The sequence below is a fragment of the Canis lupus genome, chromosome 5, assembly GCF_048164855.1.
Source record: "Canis lupus baileyi chromosome 5, mCanLup2.hap1, whole genome shotgun sequence".
NCBI classification, from domain to species: domain Eukaryota; kingdom Metazoa; phylum Chordata; class Mammalia; order Carnivora; family Canidae; genus Canis; species Canis lupus.
In genome coordinates this window covers 44,515,792-44,531,365 of record NC_132842.1, presented here as the reverse complement: position 1 = coordinate 44,531,365, position 15,574 = coordinate 44,515,792, and the positions used below count along the sequence as shown (strand labels likewise).

At 38.1% G+C, this 15,574-nt stretch overlaps 1 long non-coding RNA gene across 1 annotated transcript in view; it reads left to right on the top strand.

Moving 5' to 3' along the window:
• LOC140633634 (uncharacterized) overlaps positions 1 to 15,574 on the top strand; it is a 424,514-nt gene that overhangs the window by 48,329 nt on the left and 360,611 nt on the right. Inside the window, exons 3-5 of the long non-coding RNA XR_012031206.1 lie at positions 2,988 to 3,105; positions 8,077 to 8,200; positions 9,066 to 9,180. This is a non-coding gene — a long non-coding RNA (uncharacterized lncRNA). The remainder of the gene's footprint in view (positions 1 to 2,987; positions 3,106 to 8,076; positions 8,201 to 9,065; positions 9,181 to 15,574) is intronic.

The window sequence follows — 15,574 nt, the reverse complement described above, 5'->3', positions numbered from 1 at the left end:
TCTCTAAGCATAAAGAGTAATAATCTCTGATTTCTCTACCCATGGATTCTGTGCTCTAGGCATGAAAGTAACAAATCTTTGTTGCAAATATGATTTTTGAAAGAGATAATGCATGCAAATGCTTAGCCCATATAGTGAACACTCAATAAATATTAACTCCTTGTGGTTAGCTGAAGTTCTAGGGCTGTAAGTTGGCCAGCACTGGACAGTATTTCCTCTGTGTTAAAAAACAGTTTTTTTAAAAAAATATTTTTATTTATTTATTCATGAGAGAGAGAAAGAGAGAGAGGGGGCCAGAGACACAGGCAGAGAGAGAAGCAGGCTCCATGAGGGATCCTGATGTGGGACTCGATCCCGGGACTCCAGGATCAGGCCCTGAGCCAAAGGCAGGCGCTAAACCACTGAGCCACCCAGGCATCCCAAAAAACAGTTTTAATTATAGCAGTGGTGCTCTTGTTTTTAGACTAAGAGTCTGTCTCAATTCTAAGGTTTTTGTTATTCACATTTTGAGCTCCTTACAAAGAACATTTTCTCTTGGAGGAATGGGGCATAGGGAAAGGATGGTGATGCATAACATGTCTCATCATTGCAGCCTCCTTTTTCTGCTGCCCACTTCCCCACCTTGCCTTTATGGAATGACTCAGCTATGCAATGACCCAGAAAATTTATCTTAATTAAGAGATGGGCTTAATTCAGATTTCTTCTGGATGGCCAGAAGGATGTGGCAAATGATCTGGAGATATAGATGTTTTATTTCAACAACAATCCTCTTTCCCACTCAGTGTGTTATTATTATTATTATTATTATTATTATTTTTAATGTAGAGACTTGGAGGTGATCCAATCCAGACAGGATCTTAGCGTTGGGAAGATTTGGAGGACGCCTATCTCTCTTGGAAAGAAGACACTCATTCCATTTTGTGTTGGGCGGGTACTAACATGATGAAATTTGGTGAATTCCTTCATTAATATAGCTGCTATCTAGCAGTTGAAAAGGAAAATTCAAAGAACCATACATCCTTGGCAGAGCTGCTTCTCAGAGCCTCTCCTGCAGGTCATGAGGAATCTGCTCAGGGAGCCTCTTCCAACTCATGAGAAGTAGAAAGTTGAACAGAGTCTCTAGCTTTTCTTAGGTCTCCCATTATATCATGCTCTTTCTTGAAATCCATCCTCTTTCCTCCTTTTGTTTTGTGATGGTTTTCTCCAGCGAATGGAATTAGGGCCTTCCTTACTCATTTCTTCCCTCCCCCCCCCCCCCGTTTCTTTCTTCTGTACATTGTTTTGTGTTTTCTTTTGAAGGAATAAACCTTTTTTTCATCCATTGCCTTTTTTTGTTGTTGTTGAGTAACCATTCTGTAATAGCACTTGATTTCTTAGAGAACAAAAGCTTTCTGTCTCATTTAGTTCTGTATCTCAGAATATGCCCACCTATTGCTGGAAAAGGCATGTGCAAGAGATCAATGAACATTCCATAATATACAGTTTTTTTGGAAGGTCTTCTCATCAGTCTCTGTGAAGTCCTGTGTTTTTTCTCTTTGGAACAATACTATTCAGGAGGAAAATCCATCCAAATGGCACAATCATTATAAATGTCAATTTTTGTTTTGTTTTCACCAAAAAGCTTATTTTTACCCCAAAACAGTGTTTTTGTGTGGTCACTTAAAAACTTTAAAAACACCTATCTTTTCAGTAAGATATGTTCTCCTTAATGTGGAGTTTTTATTCTCGATTAAATAAGGTGGTTTTGTTTTTGTCTTAGAGGAGAGCACCTTACCATGGAGCAGAACCCTGGGTGACATGGCTTTGAGGGAGAGGCCTAAACAATGCCTCCCTTCTTTATAGGAAAGGCAGAGATGTGAGGTTTGGTAAAAGTCATAGGGAATGTGAAAGGGAGGTGAGGGGTGAAGGAATGCTGCTTTCTAAATATAAAATGTATATTAACTACCAGGTATATAGAGATGATTTTCTTCCAAAGAAAGGCAGAGTGAAAACAGATCATGTAATTATTGGTGGTAATAGACTTCTGAGTCAAAGTACAGGATAGTGGGCTCAGGAATCAAGATGCTTCTCTAAGGTGCTAGATTCAAAGTAATCTTATAACCTTGTGGAGGCTCAGCCTGTTTTAATTGCTTCAGCAGATGCTCACAGTCCTATCCTGTTTGCCCTTCAATCTTAATTTGTGGGTCCGGAGCAGTGGTTCTCATATTTGAGTCTGCATACGAATCACATGTGGGGTTTATGAAACATACAGCTTCAGGGGTCCACCTTTGGAGAGTCTACGTCAGCAGGGCTGGAGGAAGGCCCAGGAAATTGTATTTGTGACAAACACTCTGGGTAGTTCAGATACAGGGGTCCATAGAATGAATTATGAGAAATAGTGATTTAGTAGTGTTTGAAATTTATGTAGTTCCAATGAGGGAAGAAATATATGGAAGAACAACTGGGAAAGGTTTGGGATGGGCTGCCATAATCCCATAGAAAATCACTTAAAAATTAATCCATTGATTTATCATCTCATTAAAGCAAGGTTATATGTGTTATAATTGTATTCAACAAATGTCAGATAAGTGCCCAGGGTCTTATCCCAATTATTATTGAAATAGTTTTTAGTAATAGTTGGCTGATTGCTTTCTGGGAACTTGTGGAATAGTGGTGACTTTGAAAACTTTGTTACAGCAATAGCATTCAAAATTTGGATGCAGGCTTTGAAATGTATAGAACCATAGACCCCTCTTATTTTAATGAACATTGGCTACATTTTCATAATAAACCATGTCCTAGGCCAGTATCCAGGTTAATACCTGGCCTAGGACAGAGTACCTTCATGTCTAGCGATAGGAGACAGAAAGATGTCCTTGCTAATTACAGAGCAGTGGGATGCAACTAGTGCCATAATAGATGGATTTGTAAAGAGCATGGGATGCAAGATGAAGAAGCTATTTTTTTTGACCTTAGAGATAATTCTTCATCAAAAATTTCTTTCACAGAGAGAAAATTGGGACTCAGAATTAAGAAGACTTCAGTATGTTCATTTCATGAAAGGACTTCAAAGTTTGCATTATGCTTTGTGTGTGTGTGTGTGTTGTATCCAAATGAAAGAAAACTGTAAGTATTACTTTATTACATTGTTTTCTTTAGTCATCCTTTGGAGCTTTTGAATATTTTCAAAAGCATATTATTTCATGATTTTGAAATATCATGGTCACTGGGATTGTCATATCCACCTTATTTTAACTTGGGTTTATATAGTTGTGTTGATCAGCACATACATGCTTCCCAACAACTTGATTTTGCAGCTCCTGGGGACTAGCTCTGGAGAGTGATGCAGTGAGTGTTAGAGCAGCTCAGATGTCAGGTTTTGCTTTCTGAAACTTCACTCCTTCATGAAAATAAATGCACTTAGAGAAAGGATTTGGTAATATTTTGCTCTGTAGCATGTTTTAAACCTGAGTACCTGAAGCAAAATAATGAATACAAACAAACAGAATGAACACAAGAAATGTCTCTACACTTCCTTCTTCTTGTAAGTCTCTAACAGTGCTAGAAACAGGCAAGGAAAGATCTTTTGAACTGCATATTTCTACAGATAGAGCTCCAATTGGTTTCTGAGTAGGAAACTACCTGAATAAGGTTACACCAAAGAGAGAAACAGGGACAGAAGTCTTCCTTTAGGGGGAAATTTGGAGCAGTTACCAATTGTTAAATCTCTTTCCTGGTAAACTGTAATCTGGGGCCGACAGAGAATAAAGGTTTTAATGATTTATAGCAGATCTCTTGGCCATATTGTTTCTAAAACAGACCAGCTAACAAAATTTAGATTGGGTAAAATGGGCAACAGTCTCATTTAGTTCTGTATCTCTGAATATGCCCACCTTTTGCTGGAAAAGGCATGTGCAAGAGATTTTGCTTAATCCAAGTTACAACACTTAATTTGTGGCTTGATGACAGAGTGGAAATGTGATAAATATTGATAATCTACCTCCCCAGAAGCCCCTTTACTTAAACTCAACAGGGATCAGCTGCCTCTCTACTTTCAAAAGGCAAAAGGGGAGTTACTAATTTGCTAAATATTTTCTGAGAGATTCCCAACTTCATTTTGGACAGCTAGGCCAGTCTTGAACTATTTGGAGAACATCTCACAGAACAGTAGATAGAATAAAACATGAACAGTAGATAGAATAAAACATGTTCCATCTGTGATTTAGCAGTTATGGAATGGGCCTAAAGGAGGCCTTGGTTCAAATTCCTGCAGTGTGGGGTGGGTAAGGCTTCAACATAAAGCTTTTAAAAGTAGATCTAGTTTTAATAATACTTGTTACTTTCTAATTGGATGAACTTGAACTTACTTAGCTTTTGAAGCTGCAGATATCTTACCTATAGAATGGCAGGTAGGGAGTACTTGGAAAGTATTTGTTGTGAGTGAATGCTTACCTTATGGGGTGGTTAAGAGAATTAAAGGAATGATTTCATATGTAGCATTGAGGGCAGTGTTTGGCTCATATGTAGCATAGGCTCAATAAGGGATAGTTTTCTTATTTCTAGCCACTGGTTTTGTGCAAATCACTGTCTTTATGTCCTTTGCTTTTATCTGAATCCTATATTTCATGAATTTTTTTTGGTGGGAATGAGTGGAAAGAATTTATCAAAGTGCCTGTCTCACAGTAGCCCCTCAATAGAGAAGGAAAAAAAGAGAGAAATGGAATCTGCTCCTGGGTATCTGGGGTGCTCAGAGATTCTAATCATGGAATTTTGAATTACTAACTCTGTGCCATCCTTCAGTTATCATTACTTGAAAGTGGCCAAGCAATGCAGAGTATGAAACACTTCAAGATGCAACACAAGAATGTGACCAGGAAAAGGAAGATCAAACTTATTTGGGGAGAATAGGTGAAGCCACCCAGAGTGATTAGGAAGGAGGCCTTAAAGGCTCTGGTTTAGTTACTTGGCAGGCCTTAGCAGGAATAGCCTTCAGGTTAAAGATGCCAAGTAAACAGGACCAAAAGGGCCAAGAAGATGTCATTCGTTCTTTTGACAGTTTCTATAGTTTTAGTAGGAGCACTAGCTAAGCACGTAGTATGCAAAAAATGAGTGCTTGTTGATGACACACGCTATTGATTGCATACCCAGTGACTATTCTCTTCTTTCCCTTGGTGATGGAAACCTGGTTTTGATCATGCAGCTAAAGTTCCAGCCTCAGAAAATGACTTGTCACTGGTCTAAATCAGTCATAGTAATTCTGTTCTTTCTCAGTAATTGGTTTAGAAATGGTCATGTGACCCAGTTCTGGCCATTAAGACATGAGACATTTTGGGCCATTTCTGGGAAATATTTTCCTTCTGAAAAGATAAATATTTATCAGGAGAAAGTTCATTCCTTCTTCCCTTTTTAGTTTTGCCCTCATCCTCTTACCTTACTGTTGTTAGAAGAACTTGTAATGAGTTGCTGTCTTATAACTATGAGGGACACTTTGCCAGTACACTGAGAATGGCAAAGCAGAAGGGTGGCAGGAGCCTCAGTCCTTCATGACATCTTTGAGCTATGAACCAACCCTAGAGCCAACAAGTGTCATGCTTAGTAAGTAACATATGTTCTAATGGTTTAAGTCACTGTTAATCAAGTTCTCTGTTAATTACCAGCTAACCCTGATAATAATAATAGGAATAATCATATTTAGAGTTCTTATTGTGTCCTTGGTACTTATCAGGTGCTTCATATGTATTGGTTTATTTAATCTTCACAACAACTCTAAAAATTAGTTATTAGTATGATCTCTATTTTATATGTGAGGAAACTGAGGCACAAATATTAACTTTCCCAATGTTACAAAGAAAATAAATCACACAGCATTTACATATTGACATATGATTCTGCCACTATATTAAACTATGTCAGTATAACTGAATTACTTTTAACACTGTATAAAGACAGTTAAAGTGAGTTGCTTTATTTTTGGCCAGAGAGCAAGAAGGAAACACCTGAATAGTAATTTAATATTAGAAATTTAATGGCCAAGAGCCTAACTAATGGCTATTTAATACATTTACTAAAGGACTTAAAAATAATTTTCCTTACATTTCCAAAAATATGTAGACATAAAACCAAGGAACTTGGAAACATGAAACATATAATAAAAATATTATTTTATGAGGCAGTGGTTTGAGTAGTGAGCAGTGATTTCAGAGGGTCCAAAATTAAAATAATAAAAATATAAATTATGATAGAGCAGAAGATTGGATTTAATTCAATAACCATGCAATCAGAAGTCCTGGGATGAACTGGGATTGCTTCAGCAAATAATAGTCCTAAGTGAAATAATACAGGCTTGGAAAAGGCTATTTGTCTATCTTTTTGATAGAGCTTATACTGAAAACTTATGTTCATTTGTTACATTTGTTTACAAGGTTGGTTTTTCATGAATAAAACAAGCCAATAGTAAGGTGTTTTAATAATAAACTTAATACATGAGAATGAGTCTTTTTTTTTTTTTTTTTTTTTTACTCATAGTAAAGTATAAGAAAAACCTTTACAGGAACTGGGAAGGGAAGAATTGCAATAGGATGTATGGCATTTATATATTCTCTTGCTGTCCTTGCATTCATGCTTAAGTGTGGTTCTAAAGAGAAAAGGACAGGTTAATTGGAGTATTGGTTCAGATTGGTTCAGTGACAGGTAACAGAAAATCTGAATCAAAATGGCTTATCTTACATTTCATGTAAGATGTGACATAGGGACAATATGGATTCTAGCTTACAGAGTTGTAATGAAGGAAAAAAGGATGAATTCTTATGAAACACTTAGACCAGGACACAGAGTTAGCATTCAATAAATATTAGCTACCGAGATCTTATTGGCTAGATTTATGTTACATGCCCATGCCTCTACAAATCATTGACAAAAGGAATGGCATTGTCTTGAATATCTGAAATTCATCTGGACTTTCTTCTGAGCTAATGAGCTGGGGATATGGCCAAATGGATAATCAGGGTTTTGTCAACAAATAGTTAAGATAATGGCTGCTGGTTGAAAATAAATAGTGCTAATTCAATTGTGTTTAATGCTGTTGGGAGAAGAACTTTTAAAATGCTTTACTAATTTAGGTGTAGTGATTGTCTTGAAGCTATAGGAAACCAATAGAACCAGTAGTAAATTGGAAGAGGCCCTGTTGACTTAAGGTTCTGAGCTATCCCCAAAAGGTGGGAGTAGCAGGGAGCTCAGAAGGACTGTAAATTCATGGTCAGAAGAGTAGCTTGTGGAAGAGGGAAAATGCCCTTTCATGTTCCTGGATTAGGTTCCTTTGTTCTCTGGTCTAGAACCACCAGGGCAAGTCTAAAAGAGGAGGAGGGCAGGAAAATCCCCATTCAAAACTCATACATTTATAATATCAAGGGACTGCTCCTAAACTGACTTAAGAAGTTAGAGAGGGATCTCAGCTTCTTTTTCCCATACAATGAATGACATTCTTTAACCACAGCTGGCATTTGAATAAACTTGGTCTCCTGCTTTATTCCAGTTCTTCATGCTGATTCCAATGGCCATTTTTATTATTCCATTATTCAACACCCATTTTCTTTTTCTTTCTTTCTTTCTTCTTTCTTTCTTTCTTTCTTTCTTTCTTTCTTTCTTTCTTTCTTTCTTTCTTTCTTTCTTTCTCTTTCTTTCTTTTCTTTTCTTTCTTTCTTTCTTTCTTTCTTTCTTTCTTTCTTTCTTTCTTTTCTTTTCTTTCTTCTTCTTCTTCTTCTTCTTCTTCTTCTTCTTCTTCTCTTTCTTTCTTTCTTTCTCTCAGTCTTTCTTTCTTTCTTTCTTTCTTTCTTTCTTTCTTTCTCTTTCTTTCTTTCTTTCTTTCTTTCTTTCTTTCTTTCTTTCTTTCTTTCTCTTTCTTTCTTTCTTTCTTTCTTTCTTTCTTTTTCTTTCTTTCTTTCTTTCTTTTTCTTTCTTTCTTTCTTCTTCTTCTTCTTCTTCTTCTTCTTCTTCTTCTTCTTCTTTTCTTTCTTTCTCTCTCTCAGTCTTTCCTTCTTTCTTTCTTTTTCTTTCTTTCTTTTTTAGATTTTATTTATTCATGATTTTATTTATTCACAGAGGCAGAGACACAGGCAGAGGGAGAAGCAGGCTCCCCATGGAGAGCCTGATGCAGGACTTGATCTTAGGACCCTGGGATCACTCCCTGAGCCAAAGGCAGACGCTTAACCACTGAGCCACCCAGGTGCTCCTCAACACCCATTTTCTTTTTATAGTTGTTTTGTTAATAGCAAGAGGAGGGAAGAGTCTTCTGCCCTGGGCACTTTTTGTTACAGGGAAGAGAAATCTACTTAAGTTGGTTCATTCAAGTAGCTTGAATGGTTGAGGGATATTGGCTTTAAAAATACAAACAAGCTTCATGAAGTCCAAATATCACCAGGCCCCCAGAAGAGGCAGTTTGGGATAGTGAGACTCAGGCTATTTTCTGTCTCTTGGGGGTTCTGCAGTGGTTTACCTTATGCCACTGCATATACCCAAGGTAGCACCCAATGTTAACTTTGTACTATTTAGTGTGACTTCTCAATTCAAGTACTTTCCCTCTGACTTAGTCCCCCATTATCCTAATTCTAAATTCCTGACTCATAAATTTGATTAGTTTCATTTATCTGTTTCAAGCTTGGAGTTGGTTATCATGGGGATGAACTAGTGATTCAATATAGAAAGATACTTTATGTGAATTATTCAGAAAATGATACAAACTGTGGTAAACCAACTAAGCACTGAATTAGGAGCTAAGAAACCTGGTTCTATTGCTCATTATGTCTCTGCTTAGTTGTAAAGCCTTCTACAAAAGAAGAAATCAAAATATGAATTGTTTCCTAAGGTTCCTCTTGCTCTAAAATTCTATAAATCTTCATTTCATAATCTGTTTATAACATGTTAGAATTCCTGAAGTTATCAATCATTTTACATTGAATATGTTGTACCTAGATTGATTCCATATAGCTTCAGGAACCTTAAATATGTTTTGCACATCTCGCTGTGGAGTTGTTTACTTCTGGGAATGTTTTTGGTAGACAATTTATGATCTTTGAATTTTTATTTTATAGCTGACATGGAAGATTCTAAAAAAATAGAGATACCTCTGGATGAGGTTGCAATTGATCAAGATATACAGGAGGAGTCTATTAGAATGTTTGTTGTTATTTTGTTAATGAATACATAGTAAGTATTTAGTATTTACATCTTGCTAAATTGATAAGTACTTATTAACATAATTATTACTTATATTGTAAGATTTAATCAGATTCATTTTAGCCAGTTCAATAAAATTTTGAATTTTGTTTGCATGGATGCCATATGGAACACAGAAATAGTTCTAGGAATTTTTGTATTAAAACAGGGTTAAAATTGAATAGCTTAGTATACATATTTTCAGTTCTCTGCTTCTATAATGACACAAGATTAAGAAACAGATGGATGGAATTACGAAAGGTTTAAAACAGAATAATTTCATATGTTTAGTTTTAAGTGGAAAATTTGAAGCTAAATACGGTGCCCTGAGAGGGGGATGGTGGGTATGAAAACAGTCATGGTGGAAGAGTAGGAGATGCTTTGTCTGTCTTCATATATTTGTCTATAGAGGCAGGAAAAGATGCACTTCTTGCTCTCGTGGGATAGCTGAATGCAGTATAGTGCAGTGGAGATGAGTATGGGCCCTGAGGTGGAGATCCTATCCTGGGCATGTTCCTGAATTTCTGTGCCTTCACTTCCTTGTTTTTGTTGGGTTTCTCTAGAAGGAAGCTCCAGAGACCAGATTTTAAGTGCAAATATTGGGAGGTAATCCCAAGAAATATTAGTAGGGAGTGGGAAAGTGAGCTGATGAAGGAAAGGGTGAGTTATCAAGCATGCTACAAGTGTGGGCAATGGCAGCTCTCCCCTGCTGGGGAACTCTGGGAGTCATTGTAGACCATTTACTACAGATCAAGCCACTTGATGGGCAGCCCTCACAGTCATTGGTTGAAGGATGCTTCTGGGGAGTGTTAATTCTCTGGCACTTCTGGCTAAATATACTGCAGGAAGGTGTGCTCTGGTACCAGAGAATGGTTTCTGGCCCACAGAAGCAGGTGCAGGCATTGGGGAGTCCTGCCAGCATGCACTAAAATGGGGGTACTGGCATTTGCTAGTCTTTACCGAGAAACTGGAGATGATGATGATTGTATTTACCACATGAGGTACTTATGAAGAGATTAAATGGTACATGCCAAGCTCTTAGTATAATACTTGGCATTTAATAAGCACTTGATAATGTTATTATTTAATTTTTAAATATTATTATTAAATTTGGATCAACTTATCTTTGGCAGAAATGCCAAGCAATGAGCTGTATAATACTATCATTTGCCTGTGTTATGGAGTGGGGTTGGGGGAGAGTCCACCTGTCAGTGATCTGTAAGAGCATCCCTGCATTGAGTGGGAGCCTGAACCAGGAGACCTCTGAGGTGCTCCCCTACTCTGAATTTCCACAGTGATTCAAATCTGTGAGCCTGTAGCAGACACATTTCGCCCTGAGATGCATCCCCTGAGTCCCTGATTTCTGCTGCAGCTTTGGTGGACAGGTCTTGGTGTTGCTGCTGGAGGTGCATCTCAAGCAGTGCCTCAAGCTGCAGTGTCTCTCAGCTTTCTTCCTTGGGGTTTTTTTCAGGGCAAGGCAGACTGGGTGTATTGTGGAGTTAATGCTCTCCAGGATGGAAGTGGGTATATTAAAGATAATGAAGACCTAGTAGTTATCCTCTGAAGATGAGGCTTGTGTAGAGTTAAAAAAAATAATTGGGGGATCCCTGGGTGGCTCAGCGGTTTAGCGCCTGCCTTTGGCCCAGGGCACCATCCTGGAGTCCCGGGATTGGGTCCCGCATCGGGCTCCCTGCATGGAGCCTGCTTCTCCCTGCTCCTGTGTCTCTGCCTCTCTCTCTCTCTCTCTCTCTCTCTCTCGCTCTGTCTATCATGAATAAATAAATAAATCTTTTTAAAAAACAAGTAATTGAAACATACTTGCTACATTAAAGTGTGTTTGAGGTGCACTGAGTGAGTGGTGCTGGAGGAATTACTGTATCAGAGAGGAGAGCTTAATCATGAAGGGAGAATAGAAGTCAGAGAGACAGAGAGGAGGGAAAGGTTTTCCTTTTGGAGAGGCTAGCAGGTGAAGAAGAGCAAGGCCCAGAACGCAAGAGACAGGGAACCACCAGAGATGAGAGAGAAAGGGAAGCCGAGAGCCTCCAAGACTGTAGTCAGTAGAGAATCAGATCTGTGCTTTACTTTGTTCTGATGGCAGTGGGAAGGATAGATTGGAGGGAGGAGTTACCAGAGGTAGACAGATGAATTAGGAGGCCATTTCAGAAATGGGGGAGAGGACTAATGACAGCCTAACCTGACATTTGAGCAAGTGGGGACTTGTAGAATGATTTGCATAATCAGTACTTTTAAGAGACAGGATTAGGAGGCCAGAAGAGAAGGGATGAAGTGGCAGCTTTTCTTCTGATAGACCACAACAAAGTGTTTAAAGGAGAACTACCCTGTCAGGTGCTTCCTCAGATGGCTCACAGATGAAACAGATACCAACCCCCCACCGCTGATATGGGCCCTAAAAGGACAGTCTGTGTTCCTTTTTAAAGTCTCATGCCAACTCACACCCAGATTTATTTCTAGAAGCCTTTGGTTCAAGTGAACCAGCACCAGTATCTCCTTAGTAGGTCTTTGGACAGATCATTAGATGCCTTGGGTGTTTCTGCTTGTTGTGGAGTTTTTTCCTACATGGTACATGAAAAGATGTCTTGGAACAACATGCATTAGAATGTGAGAGAAATAATGTGGACTCACGCCAGCCATTTTCAAGAGTGATGCATGATTTGAGCAAAGATGCTTTCCAAATTCATCCTTATCCTTCGAGATTGGGTAAAATATCAGGTGCAATATAAATATAGTCCCTCAGGGAAAAGTCATGGAAGAGAGTCTTGCCATTATAGATGAGCCAAAAACTCCTAAGTTGCTAAGGCTTGCAATTATATAAAGACTGAAAGTCAAGGCAAGGAATAGTTATTTTCATCCTGTAGAAGCCCCAGAGACACATCTGTAACAACTCATGACTAGAAGAGTACAGAGACACCAATTGGAAACATCTATGTGATACATTCCCAGAACAGTTATATTTTATCCTTAATGAAACAATATATTATTATTCTAAAGGAAAACTTGTCCTAACAATCCACTGATTTGAGCTTAATGACTATAACTTTATTTTTAGAAGGTACCATTCCCCAGTTTTCTTGGATTATGCTATTTTATCTACAGATGAGCACATCATCTTGCAAATTATAATAAAATAAATAAAATTAATTTGACATTTAAATACCACTTTGTAATACATTCATGCATGCATATGTTTGTAATATAAAAAGTATTTTAATCACTTTTATATATCTCAGTAATTATGCATTTGATGTAAGAATATTGTGGTCTGTCACACTGCTGCATCTTTAATTCCCTACTGGTCTGCTAGTGAAATTCTGCAGACTTTTGACATTATTCTCAAAAAGAGGGGGTTCACTGTATCTGGGGGGAGGACAAGAAAAGTTGGGCCATAAATTAGCATTAATCTTCCTTTGGTGTGTTTCTTTGATCAAAATTGAAAAAATACAGATAAATTATAGAATAAACATAAAATATGTATACATTTCAAAGATAATATAAAATCTGAAGAGTTCTTTTTACAGCTGATTGGAAATAATTCCTGGACTTCTAAACCTCTGGACTCCCTCACTTCTTTCTGTTTCAGTCTCTCTTGTTGCAGGTGCTTCAGAGGAAGTTATTAAAGGACTAGCCTTGGAAAGACCCTAAAACTAGAGTCAGGATAGCCTTGTATTGTCTTTGCTACTTGGTAACCATATTATTGTAAACAAGGATGTTAACCATTCTGAGCCTTGTCATCTGTAGAATGGAGATTTTCTTACTTATCCCTAGAGGTCACTAAGATTGAAATATAATTAGATTGTTAATATTAAACTGGATTTTGGGGATCCCTGGGTGGCGCAGTGGTTTGGCGCCTGCCTTTGGCCCAGGGCGCGATCCTGGAGACCCGGGATCGAATCCCACGTCGGGCTCCCAGTGCATGGAGCCTGCTTCTCCCTCTGCCTATGTCTCTGCCTCTCTCTCTCTCTCTCTCTCTCTCTCTGTGACTATCATAAATAAATAAAAATTAAAAAAAAAAAACAAATAAACTGGATTTTGGTTTTCTCTCCAGTAGAATGATTATAAAAATCTAAAATATAGATGTTTAAAAAAATCGGTTGAAAAGCAGGCTTCTTAAAGACTGGACCGTGTGTGTGTGTGTGTGTGTGTGTGTGTGTGTGTGTGTGCTGTTCCACAGTTTTTTACTTTGGTTTATTTCGTGGTTTATTTAGATTTTTTTGGCACAAATGCATGTTTTTCTGTGTGCTGTTCCATAGTTTTTACCTTGGTTTATTTCATGGTTTATTTAGGTTCTTTTGGCACAAATGCCCCTTGCATATTAAATACATTGAAATGTTTTTTCCTTCTATACAGAGATATACTTCCTCAGTGCCCACTCCTTCAGGTCATTCAGGTTTTTGTTCATATGCTACTTCATCAGAGTGGCCTTCCCTGACCAATATATCTAACTCTTTACTCCATCTCTACACTCTACCCTTAACCCTACCCTTGCTTTTTTTTTCATTCTCATATTACATATAGCTCCCTGAAGGTATATTGTATATTTGTTTATGATCTATCTCTCACAAATAGGAAACAGCTTCACAAGGGTAGAGACATATTCCCCCTTTCCCCCCACCCCTGCTATATCTGTAGACTTTAAAACAGTATGTGGCTTCTAATAGGCTGTCAATTAGTACTTGTAGAATGAAGGAAAGTGATTTTTTTTTCATGAAAGATATATAGTTGCTCAGGTCTTTCATGTCCCCATACTTGATAATGACATGGGAAGAAGTTGTTTTTTGATTGTGAATTATGAATATTGTAATGCCATTAAAAATGGCAACTGGGGGGTGCCTGGGTGGCTCAGTTGGTTAAGCATCTGATTTTGGCTCAGGTCATGATCTCAGTTCAGGGTCCTGGGATTGGGTCCCATGTCCAGCTCCACTCTCAATGGGGAGTCTGCTTCTCCCTCTGCTTGTGCTCTCTCTCATATATAAATAAATAAAATCTAAAAAAAAAAAAAGGCAACTGATGGGTTTATTTAGATTAGGGAAGGCCACGGGAAGTTGTAGGGACTCTGTGTGTGGGGGTGTAAGGCCCATGTACCCAGAAGGATGGAGTGGGGGTCAGAAAACTCTCCAGCTCTGGCCTCTTATTATATTTCAGTAGTGTAAGCCCAATGTTGCCATATATTCTTCTTTCTTTTATTTGTTTATTTTTATTTTTTGAGAGAGTAAAAGAGAGAGTATGAGTGCACATGAACAGCGGAAAAGGGACAAAAGGAGAGGGAGAGAGAGAAAATCTTCAGCAGATTCCCTGCTGAGCAGGGATCCTGAGATCATGACCTGAACTGAAACCAAGAGTCAGACACTTAACTGACTGAGCCACTTAGGTGCCCCCTTAGCCTTTTCTTTTCTTTTCTTTTCTTTTCTTTTCTTTTCTTTTCTTTTCTTTCTTTTCTTTTCTTTTCTTTTTTTTCTTTTCTTTCTTTTTTTTCTTTTCTTTTCTTCTTTTCTTTTCTTTTTCTTTCCTTTCCTTTCCTTTCCTTTCCTTTCCTTTCCTTTCCTTTCCTTTCCTTTCCTTTCCTTTCCTTCTTTTCTTTCTTTTCTTCTTTGTTTTCAAGATTTTATTTATTTATTCATGAGAGAGAGAGAGAGGCAGAGACACAGACAGAGAGAAGCAGGCTCCATGCAGGGAGCAGCCCGACTTGGGACTTGATCCCAGGTCTCCAGGAGCATGCCCTGGGCCGAAGGCAGGCACTAAACCACTGAGCCATCCAGGGATCCCCTCACCTTTCTTTTAAAGAAGCTGCAAAGCTCCATTTTAGCAGGCAAAATGTTTTGATTTTTACATCTTGGCACACAGAAATGTATTTTTTTTCTAATAATTTGCAGGCTAAACAAAATAATTCTGTGGGTTGCTTTGTGACCTCTGAGGTATATACTTTTCAGTCCTTCAGAAAGCCTGAAATAGAGAGTGGGACACATATATGTACCCAAAATGTTCTGATAGCCCTTGTACCTACTTTTAGCCACTTGGGCTCCAGATATGATGCATTCTGGCCCCCAGTGAATGGCCTGATTAGGTCCAACAGGAGTTTATTGTAAGTTATAACAGGTACCTGGGACTAAGAGCCCTAAACTCCTGATTCAAAATCAGCTTAATCTAAACTTTCTTTCTGGGTTGGCCTCACCTTACCATACTTCCTTCTGTAGTTCCTTAGCACTACCCAATTTGGGCCGTTTTGGTTTTCTTTTGCAAGTTTATTAGTTTCAGACCACTTCACATGCATGCATACTTCCTTTGAGCCCAGACAGTATTCCGGTAAAGCTCTTAATGTAGTACTGGTATCTCCCTCACTAGATGTAAGAGAAGTGAGAATTTATTATTG